Source organism: Nematostella vectensis, chromosome 13 (genome assembly GCF_932526225.1).
Source record: "Nematostella vectensis chromosome 13, jaNemVect1.1, whole genome shotgun sequence".
Lineage (NCBI taxonomy): Eukaryota > Metazoa > Cnidaria > Anthozoa > Actiniaria > Edwardsiidae > Nematostella > Nematostella vectensis.
Window position 1 is genome coordinate 10,277,675 of NC_064046.1, and position 16,303 is coordinate 10,293,977.

Here is a 16,303-nt window from a genome sequence, read left to right on the forward strand (position 1 = left end):
AGATGATCAGGGCAGTGTACCTATGGTATGCTGTGTTGCACTGTATCAAAGAAACAGTTTGTCTTTACACGCTGTGTCAATAAAATGTGTGGTAATAAAAAAGATGTATAAGTATGTATTTTGCTTGATCATGTTATCAAAACATGCTTATTCGTTTTTTTGTCATTACACACTGTCAATTTTCAAGTGTTAATAACGAATCCAAAAAATTCCTCAGAAGCAGCGAATCTTGTGAGTAACGCGTTTATGATATGTATTTTCCCGTTTTACCGTAAATGTCTAATAAACGCCCCAATCTGCAGAACGCCTTCTATCTAATGAAATAAAATTTTCAGTGCGTGCGCGAGCGTTCGGTGTTTGCAGCGCGCGCAGGTAGTGAAAATTGAAAACTTTGGCTTAAAAATGGTTGGCTTGACTAAATCTTCGTTTTTACAAAATATTGGAAAAAGATTGAAAAGTCAATTTTTGGGAACTTGTAACGCATATTTTTATTTCTTTTACTTCAGGAATTGCTTGGAATGACGAATTCTGTGTTATGTATATGCGCGCGCTCAACGCCACCAGCGTAGCAACGTCGTTACTGAGCAACCTTAATGTCAGTACACTTTGGTTTGCGAATATAGACTCATCTTTAATCACAGTATTTACAACTTATGGCATACGCCATGACCTTATATGGTATTACAAATAATCATTATCAATAACGTCATCTCTGTTATATGATACTGAAGTAAAGTGTGCTAATACACTACAGGTCCTAACCTGGCTTGCTGTCTATTTTAGATTTACATTTCTGGAGAACATTGCCTTGAATTGTCAAGGGGATGTGCCCTGACATAGATATCATGCAAAAAGCAGACAATTTATGTATAATAATAAAGATGATGTACACACACCCTGCTAAAGACATGTATATGCAAAACTACTGTATTAAACAAAACAAGTCAGAAAATAATAATAATAATAATAATAATAATAATAATAATAATAATAATAATAATAATAATAATAATAATAATAATAATAATAATAATAATTTAATATAGCATTATAAAAATCTCAATGCTTTACAAACATCCTACTCTATTCTACTCAATAATTTCGCTGAAACTCTATCTTACACATATATAACTGATGTATATAGTGTTGGTTTGAGAAAAATACAAACTACATAGGTTTCCCTACAGGTCTGTTTCGTGGTTGCCCACTCATCAGGGGATCAGTGGGCAACCACGAAACAGACCTGTAGGGAAACCTATGTAGTTTGTATTTTTCTCAAACCAACACTATACACCGCTCTACTTTCGAGTATTGAGCACTTTCTTTGAAAGCCTTCAACCATCATTTTATAACTGATGTATATATATATATATAATATATAGATTAATATTCTTGTTTATGTAAATATATAATATATTAGTCAGAGATTAATATATTATAATATATGATGGCGAATATATATAGAAGGAAGAAAAAGAGTGAGAATGGAGTAAAAGGACTGATTGACACTGGGAAAATGGCGCGAATTTCAAAAGCAGCCTACATTCACAACAAAAAGGACGGAAAATGCCGTAATATTACAGCATGTCGAAGACAAAAAATACTATACATGCAACAAAAACCACATTAATTATTAAATTAGAGCTTTATTGACTAATAAAAATGTGTTTTTATTATGCTTTATTCAAGCTTTGATTCCCCCTTTGATAACGCTACCAGCCGCCATGTTGGATACTGATTAGTATGCAAAAAGGGGGCGGAGCGATCCCTTTTTATACCGCGCGTTCGTGTTTAAGCTGTTGCAGGTACTTCCACAGGGATCCCACCCGTTGGTCCTTTGCATTTGATGACGAGTTCTCCGAGACCTGTAGCCTATTACCCGGGTCTCATTCGGGGCTATTCGGAAATGAAAGCCGGCGGTAAAAACCCTTCTTTTTTCCTCTTTTGAATCCTCTGCGTTCTGCCACGTAGGATGCGCCGTGTCAACCTCAAACTTGGCAGGTTCGCCCAGGACAGGGCTGTACATACTCAAGGAATAAACATTTAAAGGCGGTTCAGTAGAGGTATTATTATTTTTCCAGTAACATATAGCAGTATTTTCGATTAAATTATAGTATATAAATAAATATAATAGAATTTAAATAATATGATATTAGAATATTTCATTCGCCTTCTATTGGAAAACTATTATTGCGGCATCTGTCATGAAGAATTAATTATTAAAATCCAAACCCTTGATCTTTTTTTAAGCGGAGCCTCTAAGTTTCCATTAAATCCTCGATTTGTCGGTAATTATGAAGTTAGATGCTCATCAGGTACTAACTTGATGTATATCAATAAATAACTGTTATAGACCAGTGAATATCAGTTAGTTCAACCTTTAACGTTCAAGAGCATGTTGGTCTTTGCTTGTGTCTACGCGTTAATTTTGAGAATTAAAATGGTGTCAGAAGTGGGATTTTTAACCAATTTTCCATAGTTTTCCGTTGTATTTACTCTTTTACAACAGTGGGCTTATCGGCTTAAGTTTATCTACCCGCGGTGTCTTAATAGTGACGACTTTTGAGTAAGAACCCACATGGAGATGTAAATTCTTTTTACCCATAGCGCGCGCTGTTCTAGAACAAGCGCGTTTTTGTCATGTGTAATGTTTCGTGCGTCTCGCGCCACCATTCTGATGTAAATATGCTTGTAATGATTCACCTTCTTCAGTCTGCCCTGAAGAAGTCTTATTAAAGACGAAAATTTGGCAAAGTCGAATACCAGTTTTTGGTGTATTGTATTGCTCTTATACAACAAGATATTCGTCACCTCACACAGTCACAGCTAACAGCCAATCAGAAAGCGAGATTACGCGCGAGTGATGTAGAAAATTGAATCTCTGTCTAGCTTGCGCGCGCCTATTTATATCCTCCCACTAGAAATTATAAGGGTCCTGGGAATGAATTGATTTGTTATTCCAAACAGCATATGGCGGCATTTTTCCAATTGTGATTACCCATAATGTTTCGAATTTTTCGTATGGGTTCTTATACGTTATTTCTAAGTGAATTTCAGTTGGAGTTCGAGGATGATTACGTATTGTCTGACGTCATAATCAGCATTTCCCCAAACTTATCAAAACCAGCAAAACATGCAGCGTACCAAGTTTTCAAAATGATAGAGTTTTTTAAGGACTACCCCGTCCTTACCAGACTAGCAGTCTGCGCAGCATGAACCCCAACGGTTTGCTGTTACAAAACTACATCGAGTGTCGAGGTACGTAGCGTCGTTTTGTGTGAAGGAAGTGTGAATGAAAGGTAGGCAAGTAATTTTGGACATACCTCACGTTCCGTCCTCAAAAACACACTTTCTCCCGCTTTATCGGGTTCAAATCACGTCGACATCCCCACAGATAGTTGTACTACAACCAGCTCAAATCTCAGCACCACACGATTTTTCATTGCCGAGGAATCTGGCAGAATATTAGTCTTTTTGTCGTCGTAATATGTTTGACCACAATGAATTTGGCAACGGTCAAAATTGCCTCGTCCCTGTTCCCCCGGAGAGAAAGCTCAGTAACCCTGTGAAATCCCTGCTGAATGGCTTCAAACTCGGTCGAGTAATAAACAACACAACAAGTGGTCATCGTGAGTCATTCTATTCATAAATACACAATTTTAAAGATTTTAGATTTTTACCGTCAAATTACATATAATGAGCTTGGACCGCCTGTGGTGTACGTTGTTAAGCAGTGTTCCCTCAACCCTTCTATTTCTTCTGGTAATTATTTGTTTCGTAGTAATTTTCTATAGTGATGGTCAAGGCGAAGAAACCAAAGAAGAAGTACCTGTCGCGGTAAAAGACGCCGTTGTTTTTTTCCCAAGCAGTCAGGTGATTTGACAAAAATGAATGAAATAAATAAAGGGTAAAGCTCCGTTTTTGTTTATTTTATAAAATAAAAAAAATAAATGTTTCTAAAGTTAAGGCTTGTTGAGTTAATACCTAAATTGTGAAAAGATAATCCCCAAAAGTATAACATTTTCAGAAAATATTTTTTTTGTTCGCAAGTTTCCACCACAAATAAACAAATGTAGTTGTAAATAACATCTGTTTCTCAAATTTCGCTTAGTTAGAATCCCTTTGGTACTAACGTGTGTTGTTTTTGTCTTTCAGCCGTTCGTTTGCAAGCGGAGTCCTAATTTCGTGCACTGATAATGCATCAGGGTGTGTGTTAAATCATTTTAGAGTAAGGGGTGTTTAACAAGGGGTGTTCACATGACAATATGATAAGGTGCCCTAGCCCCTAACCGTACCCTACCTAGAAGAAACCGCCGGTTCACATGGACTATTTCGGATTGATGGGGGCACGCTAACTGGTAGGGTCACAACGGCGTAACCAGGATTTTTAACAGGAGGGGGCCCAAAAGGGACTTTCAAGGCATTTTCTCATTTACATTTACTGTATTTTGGCTGATAACCAACAACCCTGGGTCAAAACATAGCGCATGTTCACATGGGAGATGTAGTCCCTAGAAGGGAGGGCTAAGTCCAGGATAATTTTTTTTCTTCCTTACACTGAATTTTGAGAGTGGGCTGCTATTTGTTTACTAGCTTTGCTTGTTAGGTTTTCGTGCGCTAACAATGTAACCGGAGAACCCCCAAACGTAGCCCTACTAGCTAGGGTTAGGTATCTCTACTCGTTGCGTTTACATGGGCTTATGTAAACAAAAGTTGTCCCTACTACCTTGGGTTTTTTCCTAACCTAGAGGAAGGGAAACCCTACTCCTAAGGGCACACTACCTCGTATGTGAACCAAACAGTGCAAAACAAAGGACAAGGAAAACCTTACGATACGGGCACTTTCCCTCATGTGAAAACCCCCTTAGTATTGACATGCCATAACTAGAGCATTTTCACTTGGGGGAAGGGAACACCAAATCTATTACTCAATATTTGGATTGGCCAGGGGAAGAAACACCATTCTCTTCCTAGCTCTTTTGGCAAAATTCCGACTGTGCTGGGATAAGGGTTATAGTGACGTGTACACAGGGGCTGCGGTGCACCCCCCCCCCCCCTTGTAGGCCAGAAAGTAGGTCATTTATTATTAAAGAATCTTTCATAGAATGCTTTTTCCATATAATACCTATGACTGCGCCAATCCTGGGTACGCGCCTGATACATCCGAGGCACGGCAAACGGCATGTTTCTATACGAAAGGACAATGCTTGGTCTGCTCTCTTTATTCTTATGGTCTTTTTAATCACTTATAGTGTTGACGTTTTTCAAAGTTTCTTATTTCTTTCGCAAATCTGTAGCGGTTCTTGTGAGCATTTGCTCTCCGGTTACAAGCAAGTCTATCCACTATAGTTCGACTTTTAAGTATCCTTGGGTGAAGCTATGTGGGGAGTTTTTCTTAAAAGATCTCTATCAATCCATGAATAATGAAGCCAAGTAAGTGCAATAATAATTCTTCCTTTAATTACCAAAGTAGTTTTACGCTATACAATGGTGATAAATTTATTATTTTACTTGACACATCAATAATCACTATACTTCAGTTGCCCACGTCTGCTCCAAAGCCAGCAATCGAGCCTCCCGTGCCCACTTCTGATAAGTTTTGTTATTCTAATAATAAAGCATATTAGAACTGCGAAAGTTAAAATTTCTTTATGAAGATGCATATCCAGTCGAAGGACAAGTCACTCCGGATTAACGTTGGGGGGCGGTTAAAAAAATGCCAGGATTTTTAACAGGAGGCATTTTCTCCTGTGTTTTAGATAATGTCTCATACATTTACTGTATTTTTGGCAGCTAGAAGGGGGAGGGGGGGCGGCCCCCCTTGGCCATCCCCCTGGACACGCCCCTGCCACCCACTCCAAAGCAAACAATACACTAATCTTCCACTACCACTCAACTAGACCTTGCTGAACTTGAAACGATTTTACTCCATTTCTTACTGGAAGAGGTTTATCGAATACATCAGTCCAAGTCAGCTTACATTGAAGACGATTGTTAAGGCAAAGAAGGTGAATATTCAGGGAGATAGCAGGGGGTAAGGTACTCCCCCCCAATATATTCGAACATTATAAGGAAATAACCAGTAGGGGCGTGGCTGTGCCCCCAATTATTTCTTAATATTTCTTTATTGTGCCCTTCCAATATTTTGAGGCCTGCTACGGCACTGATATTGATTCATTTTACAATTGTTAAGGCGAAGAAGATACCAGTATAGAAGATACCTGTAGCGAACAATTGACATCGGCATTGGTGAATGTAAAACAATCACACTTTGTTCAGAGGGCGCTTATGGAGCAAACTTGGAAGATAATGATTAATCCAAGATAATAGCTGACGAGATGTGGAAATCGGGGAGCCGGGAGACGCAAAAGAGGATAAGTCTCCCTAAAAGCACCTTCTCCATTAGACGAAATAGACTTATTTCGTCTATATGGAGAAAGGCGCTTTTAGGGAAGTAGATATCAAATCCATTTGAAGAGAAGTGATCTAATGTCTGGTAACACCATGAACGATGACACAGACGAGAAGATTCACCCACTACCGGGCATAGAGTAGCAATATCTTATGAGCGAGTATGACATGTTCATCGTTAGATATTTGCTATATAGGATCGCCTTCTATTTTTATTTTTAAATAAGGCGATCGTGTATAGTAAATATCTTAATATATGTTTTAAAAGACATTTTCCAAGCTGGATGTTGTTCGATTCACATAATTGCCACCAGAATAGGCTTAGACATCCTAACGAGAGACCATTTTATAGTTCAAGACTCTACAAGGTGTTGCCTGTTACATCAGGCGGTTTGTGAGCTGCAACGGATTTAGCGACGAGACTAGTCCACGCCCGCGAGATGATTCGCAATTGAGCTTAACTGGACCGTGTTAAGGAAGTAGTCGTGACCTAAATCAAATATATTTTGGAGGTGGCATAGACATAACAGTGCTTTGCTTACTCTTTGGAGTGTGATTTTGAATATGAATCTACATCTTTGTACAGCTACGATTTGCTGTCATTCACCTATGCACACCTTCAGCGCCCGATAAAATACACAAAGTAATTAACATCTTTTGTTTAGTAGTGCTAGGAGTTGTTGCGTTTCACGAGTCAACAACGAGCCGCAAGTCAACCGCGAGTCACGAGCCAACCACGAGTCAACCAAAAAATAAGATATTATTACCTCTCGAATGCCGGTCCAAATAGCTTGAAACTTCACCCAGACCACATCTAAGACTCCACTGTCAGGTCAGAATATATTTTAGAGTTTTGCGATTTTATTTCGTAGAAAAGTGAACAATCCCATATGTTTACTGTAAACCATGAGAAACACAACGTAACGTGCACCACTATAATTTATTCACACAATCGAGAATTTGGGTTACCTGTGGGGGGATCAGTTTGGGGGGCGGGTGGGGCTGTTTGGGAAATCGTTATGGGTTCTGATATCAATCCCTCACATCATGTTTTGTTTGTTTGTTTTTTTTTTCTTAAGCTCACTGCTTAATTGTTTACAAGTTGAAAAAAATACTAAAGTGACGCAAATACTCTATCTACAATAAATGAGTATCAATTCAAATATTCATTATAATAAAGTGGAAAGAGTTAAAAAGTCAAGCTCGAGTGTCATATTTCGTTATCGTTCAGAAACCTATAAAAAATTTGAACACAGGATGTAATATATGGTATCAATATCTTTATATGTAGCCCTTGACACATCAGTTTGCGAGAAGCATATTAAAACGAAAGAGAAAGAAATGTTCAACATTTTCCTCTTTTTCGTTTATTTATTTCTTTTGCTTAATAAACTGCTTTTGGTGAAATTGCCATTTGTAGGTTAATAATAACGACCTAATTAATCCTTTTAGTCTAGCATTACCATATGAAAGAAACGTCTTGTTTCATTATTAATGGATTATCACTAAAAAAACGTTATAAAAACTGTTATGTAACAAGTGGTTATATACTTTCACGTCTCTGTTGACATGGGTGGTCTTGCTCCCATGGCCAATATTTTATTTTGCGTGATATGCTTGAACTACTTGGTCTCCAGGGCGGAACAGTGCGCAACCTACTCGTAACCAAATACGGCTTTACACATTTCAGTGTACACCACAATTAACGCAGTAAATCTTGGAGAATGCACCCTTAAGTGTGATGACGATGCGAAATGTCTTTTAGCGTCCATTACTGGCCAAGAAAGAAGAGTTGCGAGCTAATAAGCGCGACCAAGAACATGTTCCCAGCACGAGTGGGAAAAGAGGAGAGTTCCATATACTCCATCATACGCCCAAATGGTAAGGTGAATTCCTACCCCAAGAAAATACTGTTAATGTTCAGAAACGATTTCGTGTCTCCGGCTACATAATTTGTCGGGCGTTATAATAAATTTTTTTTTAAGTTTGTTAAGATAGAAAAAAAATATGTAATTAGTAATATGCCAAACGCGGGCACGTTTTAGTTTAGCCAGGATGGATTAGAGATATTTTTTAACGATTTTTTTAACGATGACTGGCTCGCGTTTGATAGCGAGTTGTTACGCTAGGGGGAAATATGCGCATTTTTTTCCAAATATAAAAACAAAATGTTAAGGATTATGTATGCATTATTTATGGTACTAAACATCAATTGCGAATAATTTCGAGATATGATCAAATGTACACTAACACTTCAAACGTTTTTCTTTAGCAATAATAGGCAACCGCAGGTTTCTATTATTTAAAGTGCCCATAGTATCAAACTCTTAATTTCCGGGTTTATACCAATATATCAGTAGTTTAGGACTTGAAAACAAACCATACCAAGTTTTATTGCCATACGACGGGTTTTTTTTTTTTTGTTGTTTTTTTTTTTTTTTTTTGGGGGGGGGGGGAGGTTGCCGGCTTTAAAAAATAAATAATCACTCTCGAGCGAAAAGTGACTCCCCTTTTCGAAAGCGCCAGGCGTTCCTCGTTTGTTCAGGAATCCTGAAGGGCACATTTTCTATTATTTTAGGGCCTTGTTTTACCCTGTTACCAGAGCAATATTATTATTATTTTTTTATTATTCAATATGATCAACTGTATAATTATGAATAAAATATTTCCAAGATAGGTGTCAAATTGTGTGTGTTTTTTAATTACGGAATTTTTTCTTATTTCTAAGGAAAAATCTGCTTACGAAAAAAAATTTCGATATAATTTCGATATAATTTTTTTAAACATTAGTTTTTGTCAGTTTTTGAGTTAACAAAAGCAGGGACGCAGATTTAATTGGATTGAATTATTATGGGGCCTCGAATCAATTTCTTCAAGTTGGGGTATCAATTATCGTATGATAAAAGAAAAGCCTGAAAATTCTAATCTTTTTTAAAACTTATAAGTTTTATATTACCAATTCTTGACTGTAATCAACCGCAAACATTAATCTATCTAATTTGAAATTTAGAGTTCCTATGCTCAACGCTATACAAAAATGACCAATCTATTTTGTCCTCGTTGAATCAAATACTTTTATCGTTAGAGGAAAAATTTGTTGATAGAATTTTTTTTATAGTTATTTGAGAAAAAGCTTATTTAGAACTTAATACTGTGTCAAAATTGTAAATTTATTGAATCATTCTAAGGTCTCTAATTTTTCAAATGAGTTCCGTCTTTTCAAGAGTTTTCGACGCGATGCTTCGATTACAACAGGTACCACATAAATGCCGTTTTGCCGTTTGCCTCGATGGCCCAACGGGTAGCGCACCTGAATACGAATACCTCGATCCGCGGTTCGAGTTTTACCAGCATGTTTTACAATTTTTCTTTATTTCCTTTTCCTTGTGTAGTCGTTTTCTTTCACAACAAAGGGTTGTTCGAATAATTATTAATTGCTAACATCCCCTAAAAAGCGTTTATTTAGAAAATTTCTTGCTTTTTAGCTTGATACAGATACAGGAGATACAGAAACATTAAAAATATCGGGGGCCACAGCCACGACCGTACTGGTCATTCTCGTATTACTTTTGAAAATATTGGGGGGTGGGGGGAGATACAGAAACATTAAAAATATCGGGGGCCACAGCCATGACCGTACTGGTCATTCTCGTATTACTTTTGTAAATATTGGGGGGTGGGGGGAGATACAGAAACATTAAAAATATCGGGGGCCACAACCACGACCGTACTGGTCATTCTCGTATTACTTTTGAAAATATTGGGGGGTGGGGCAGGCCCTCACGCGGCCGCAGGGCCACCCCCTAGTACGGCCCTGCTTGCAACTGTTACTAAAATTGTTTTATATGCCCATTTTTCACTAGTCTTTTTCCTAGCAATGATTATAAAGTTTATATTAACCTATTTTTCTGTTAATCAGGTACACGTCATGGATGCCGGGCGGGCCTAAGGGAAAAGACAGTGTCTATATTGGATACATTGGCTCATCCAAGTGGGATGACCAAGATGGAAATAAGTTTTATTTTGGATTCATCTGTGAAATCACGCCTCTTGTTCGATTGGTTTGACAATAACCATGTACACCTATTTTAAAAAAACGTTGTCAGTGCCAACGGTAAATGGCGATTGGCAAACGGTAGTTCCAGCTCCGAAGGGTACCATGCGTCTCATTATATTTTCAACCAAATGCAGGAGAAAATGAAGCAATCATAGTATGATAAATTAAAGCCTGTCGATTTATAGCTCTGGCATAGCTGGAGTTCATTTTAAACCTTTCGCGGTTTTGGAAGTGTGGAACTGCTATCATCCATTCGCCATTTGCACTGACAAGGTTTCTTTTATCGCAGTGGCTATATGTCCGACAGTCGGGAAAGGTACTCAATGGACTATATGCCCGACAGTCGGGAAAGGTCCTCAATGGACAAAATGCCCGACAGTTTTCAATTTTTTTTCCAACAACCCAGAATTGTCGACCTAGTGAGTTCAAAGTATTCTATATTTGTTGAGAAAGGGCAAGCAAACCTAAATTGAGTTTTGTTGTCGGTATTGGATGTTTTCTGTTGTCTAGGCACACTATAGAATCGTTATTTTAGTGGCACTGGAATTTTCTATGATATGCTGCTAAATGTAGCCAGTTCTCAATTTACCAAAATATCACAGTAAATTATCGACCTAGTGAGCTCAAAGTATTGTATATTTGTGGAGAAAGGGCAATTGAATCTAATTTGAGCTTTGTATTCGTAACGTTTTTCCTTGCAGTGACACTGAATTTTATCTTCTACAACTGTCGGGACAGGTCTCCAATGGACTATATGCCCGACAGTTTCCAATTTATTCAAATAAGCCAGTAAATTGTCAGCCTAGTGAGTTCAAATTATCCTATAACTGTTTAGAAAGGGCAACAGATTTATAATTGAATTGGGCATTTAGGCCATTGAGGATATTTCCCGACTGTCAGGCTATAGCCGTTTTTTAATTAGATGTACGGGCTTCTGTTTTACAGCTTCCGATATTTTCTGCACGCGGGACTATTTATCATTACCGTCATTTTTATCATTTTGAGTATTCGAGAATATCAATGAATATCACAAAGAAAATTCACGCACTGTCTGACTGGTGAAAAGATCCTTACAAGGTCACGCTATGACGCAATATAAAATATGTTATGAAACATTTCTGTTTCTTATTCAATAAATCATGTGAGTTTGAATTTCAAGGTTAAAATTGTCATTCTTCTGGGGAGAAAGTTGAACAAGAAACTCTCTTTCTCTCCTGGTTTGTTCTCTAACTCTCAGAAAAACACCCCGTTATCCATTATCCAGATAAAAAGGCACACAAAGAATGTGCGTTTTTTTGTACATTTTGCTGTCTGTACTCTTTCCTTATTTGAAAGTTAATTTGCATACCATTCAAAGCGCCTTTTTAAATTTGCGCGTCTAGAAAGTCATTTGTCAGTTGTATATGGAGGAATTCTTTCCCAATCTTCTTTACCCAGGTGCGTATCCAGGATTGGCTGAGGCAGTGTGCGCTGTCATAGATATCATGTGGAAAAGGCATCGTTTATGAAAATTCCTTAAAGTCCATATAACCTTTCAGAGTTGATAGGTTTGGTCAATTCTTTATATTTTTATCTTCCAAATGTTATGTGGTTCGTATGGACCCTATAAAACGCGCGTTTTCGCTCAAATCTGTTATATTGAGGAATTTTGGTCAACCTTCGGTAAAAGGCCGTGAACTGAAAGGCCCGAGTCCAGTCATTTGTGACGTAGATTGAGATGTCAATCAAATTATATGCGAAAATATATGCGCGCGCTAAACCGGTTCCCGTCATCATGTCTTCTTAGTTATTGCTAAAGATCGTTGTGTGCTTACAAGTATTACCGTCATCTTTTCTATCTCAACCTGGTAGTCAAATGATTATTTAAGACATTGACCCCTCAACTGGCCTGTACCGGCTTTGCGAAGTACCCACAACCCAAAAATTTAATCAATGCAAAATAAACACAACAAGATGAAGATACTCAGGCATCACTATAAGGAATAAATGGTCTTGAAGATATGCATCCAACCAAGGTGACAGCAACTACTCTTAAGCCAAATAATGCCACAGGTTATTTGACAAATTTCAAATCGAACAAGGAAAGAAAAGCAGAATCACCCTTTTAACAAAACGCTCAAAATACCACACAAGGGAGAGAGATCAGCAAACACAGCTCAAGACACAAATAGATGCTTTTATTCTGATCCTCCAGGTTCATTTACATGGCCTCAAAACACAATGTCCACACCTTGAAGGCTTGTAAAACCACTTGAATGGCATTACGGATTGCAAAGCATTCTGGGAGATCCAGGGAAGAAAATTACGAGGGTAGGGCCAGTCAACAGTCCTCTCCCCAAAGTCAGATGGTTTTTTATAAGTCTTTTCACCCCAAAGCCAAAAAAAAAAATCAATTCCAGGTCATACAGACCCAGAATAGCATGGTTAACAATTTTGGAATCAATTTGGTTCCAGAAAAGACAGCATTTAGGAGAGCTGTGGTGATTCATTAGAAAATCATTTTCTCATCCAGGCAAAGCCAAACAAGAAAAAATCACTGAATCCACCTTTGCTTGCAAATATCCATAAGCACAGTACTAAATTTTACCCCAATAGACTTCATGATGTCCTAGGACACTCTCCCAATATGCTCATAGCTGTATTTTTTATGAAGAAAGCAACCATCAACTTGTGCTCGCATCAGCACAATGACGAGGAATTAAAAGTGGGGACCGCAAAGCACTGTTGGAAAGCTAGGATACCGCTGACTAGGTGCAACGGTATTTGACTTTGACGGTCTGTATAAAACTCAGAATAGTGGGGGAGGTATCTGCTTTCAGTCTTTTTTGTAAATTCAGCTCAAAAATAGCCAGGAGTTCAATGGTTAACTTCAGGAAAAAATCTGACAAATTTAGCAGATATTTTGTAGTCTATGAATTTTTATTTGCATTAAGCGCGCGCGCTGCATTCGCAATCAAGATGGCGACAGTATCACGAGCTCGCACTGTTTTTAAAACCTACAACAAAACGATTTTTTTCGCATATAATTCTCGATTTTAAATTATTTTACGCTTTATTGTGGGTAGCATTGCAATAGAAAACGCTTTGCCAATATTTTGTGGTATTGAAGTCTCTGAATTTTAACGAATTTAAGGAAAATACGTTGTTTTAGATTTTTACTCTTAAACTTGGAATTATTCACTCGATTCCACAGGTAGCCCAAGCTCTTTATTTGTCCCTATTGATTTTATGGTAAACATAGGGCGAAAAACAAAACTAGTTAAAAATAAAAATAAAAACTTGTTGAAAAGGCGTGTGTAGTCTAGTGTGGTGTTTATGTTTACTTTTTGCGTGTTCTTTGGCCGTATTAAAGCGCCTTTTTCAAGATTCAAGATTCACGATTTGAAATTTTAAACGAACGAGGTGAAAGGTAGGGAAGTAATTTTGGACATACCTACGTTTCGTCCTCAAAAACGCACTTCCTCCCGCTTAATCGCGCTCAAATCACGGCGACATCCTCACAGATAGTTGGAGTCCAACCAGCCCAAACCTCAGCGCCACACGATTCTCCGTTGCAGAAAAATCCTGCAAAATATTCGCCTTTTTGTCGTCGAAATATGCTTGCCAACAATGAATTTGGCAACCGTCAAAATTGCCTCGTCCCCGTCCCCCCGGAGAGAAAGGTCAGTAACCCTGTGAAATCCCTGCTGAATGGCAACCGTCAAAATTACGTCATCCCAGCCAGCGCAAAAACATACCGTGTACTTGTGGCTGCGTAGATTTGGTAAGGTTAATAAAGTTCCCTAACAAGTTTTTCTCTGCCCGGCGATATATGTGTACATTTTTTAAATCTGATTTTGATGTTAAAGGGCACGTTTTTTGCCCTAGTCTACGTGTTCGACTACGGCAAAAACGTTTTTTTTTTTTTTTTTTTTTTTAGAATAGTGCAGACTAATTTCGACGCTCCATCCCACGGAAGGGACCTCTTTTTGCGCTCGCGGGGACGAGGCAATTTTGTACCCCCCCCCCCCCCCCCCGTGTGTACACGCCTGTTGGCATTTGCACTGACGTTTCTGATATAGGTGTATTTACAATACTGATAAAACATCCAACAATATATTTTTGGTTACCTCTATCAATATCATCAAACATTTATTACGTGGGTCTGCCCTCTTGACGCTACGAATGACGCCGCAGCATGTCATTTAGAAAAAAAAAGCACTTTATGGCGCGCTGTGTTCGGTGCGCACTTCATGTTTTTGTTTATGCAATTGCGACAGCTTTGATTATTACAAATTGCGACAAAGGTTTATTACAAATAGCGATAGCTTTGGTTATTACGAATTGCGACTCTACACACGAGCCTTGACTTTGCAAAACGCGTTCCACGCCCAATAAAATCGTTGTTTTTTTCACAAAAGAAAGGAAATTTTAGACCATTAGATTATTATCCAAAAAAAAAATACCAAAAAAAATTTGCGCGATCAATGAAAATCTCCGAATAAAGAATTCAAAAAAGAAAACAAACATCCTTTACTGCCTCGAGCCTGAGTAAAAAACGCACGATACATAGATATTGAAAATCGTTTCTTTCTTTTGCATTCCATTTATTTTTCTATATTTTTACTGTTTTTTATTCTATTTTCTCGCCGATCATCAAACGAAAACCGACATGTATAGGAAAGCTGCGTGCGTGCCTGGGTGATCGAACGAGTGAAATTATGGAATGCCTAATAACGAACACTATTACGTAACAACATCACTTTTAAAAGGAAAGCATTGAAAATGATCAAACCCAATTTTCGAGATAATGGGGAAAATTAGCTGCAGGCTAATAATATTATTTAAAACGTTTATTTTTCTTCTAGCAGCTATTGTAGTAAGGTTTATGTATGGTCATCAAAGCAAAAAGTTATACACTCTAGCGTATTTTGATATCAATTTACTACTGTTCTTATCATTATTGAAATTTCGGGTTTTGGAATTAGGATGTTATCTGTGGATGGGTTTAAGGAATTATTCAATTAAGATAAAAGAACTGGCTTATTTAAGATCAGAAGGGGTCAAGGGAAAATCAAATACGAATGTTCTTTAACCTCCTGTTGGTGAAACATAGAAATCGTTGCTTTCTGTCAGCAGAATACCAAAGGTGAGAACTAGTATCCATTTCAGTCGGCTAAAATGGGGAAGCTCTGTTATGCAATTTTCGAATGAATTTGATTAATTTTATAAAAAAAAATTCCCTTATAAATGGTTATTTGACGATTTTTTTACATAATAGTCGCCAATATTGAAGGAAAACAATGACAAATGTGAACTGACTCTTTGAGCTCTTTAATTATCTCGGGTTTTTATTTTCATCAATAAGAACAATAATGCAGGTATAGTTTTGAGTTTCTTGTTTTAAAACCCGTTACAATAAAAAAAATTAAGGTAATTAATCATTCGAAGCTTGCGCTTTTTTTTTTGTTTCACATATTTTTTAGGGGTTGCGCGGGGGGGGGGGGGGGGGGGGGGCACACCTTACTGGACCGCCAAAAATTGAATCACGTCACATCATGAGCACCCCACTCAAAAAATCCCTGCTGTATGTCTCCGTTCTTTTTAATGCAAGGAAAAACATTTTTAGTTGCTGTTTATGAGATCCCTTATGTAACTATGTCTTTTATTAGAAGTAGTAATTTTGCTTGGAGCAAAATCAATTATTACGTAAGAAAGTATAACAAGAGTTCAACAAGCACGCGCTCACTTACCTGAGTGATCAAAAAAATAATAATGTACTCGCTAAGCTCCATTATGCCAGCCGGAAGAACCCAACAGATCTGCTATCTCCCCAGCTTGTGGCAGCACATTAGC

The 16,303-nt window shown here is 37.8% G+C and overlaps 1 long non-coding RNA gene across 2 annotated transcripts; it reads left to right on the forward strand.

The window, feature by feature from the left end:
* Positions 1-3,096: 3,096 nt before the first annotated feature.
* LOC116619045 lies at positions 3,097-11,626 on the forward strand. 2 transcript variants are annotated; one of them, XR_004296478.2, is made up of 4 exons: positions 3,097-3,258; positions 3,782-3,873; positions 4,156-4,206; positions 10,331-11,626. It is a non-coding gene; the product is annotated as an uncharacterized LOC116619045 (long non-coding RNA). The 2 variants fall into 2 exon arrangements; XR_004296479.2 differs by having other exon boundaries at positions 3,795-3,873.
* The last annotated feature ends 4,677 nt before the right edge of the window (positions 11,627-16,303 follow it).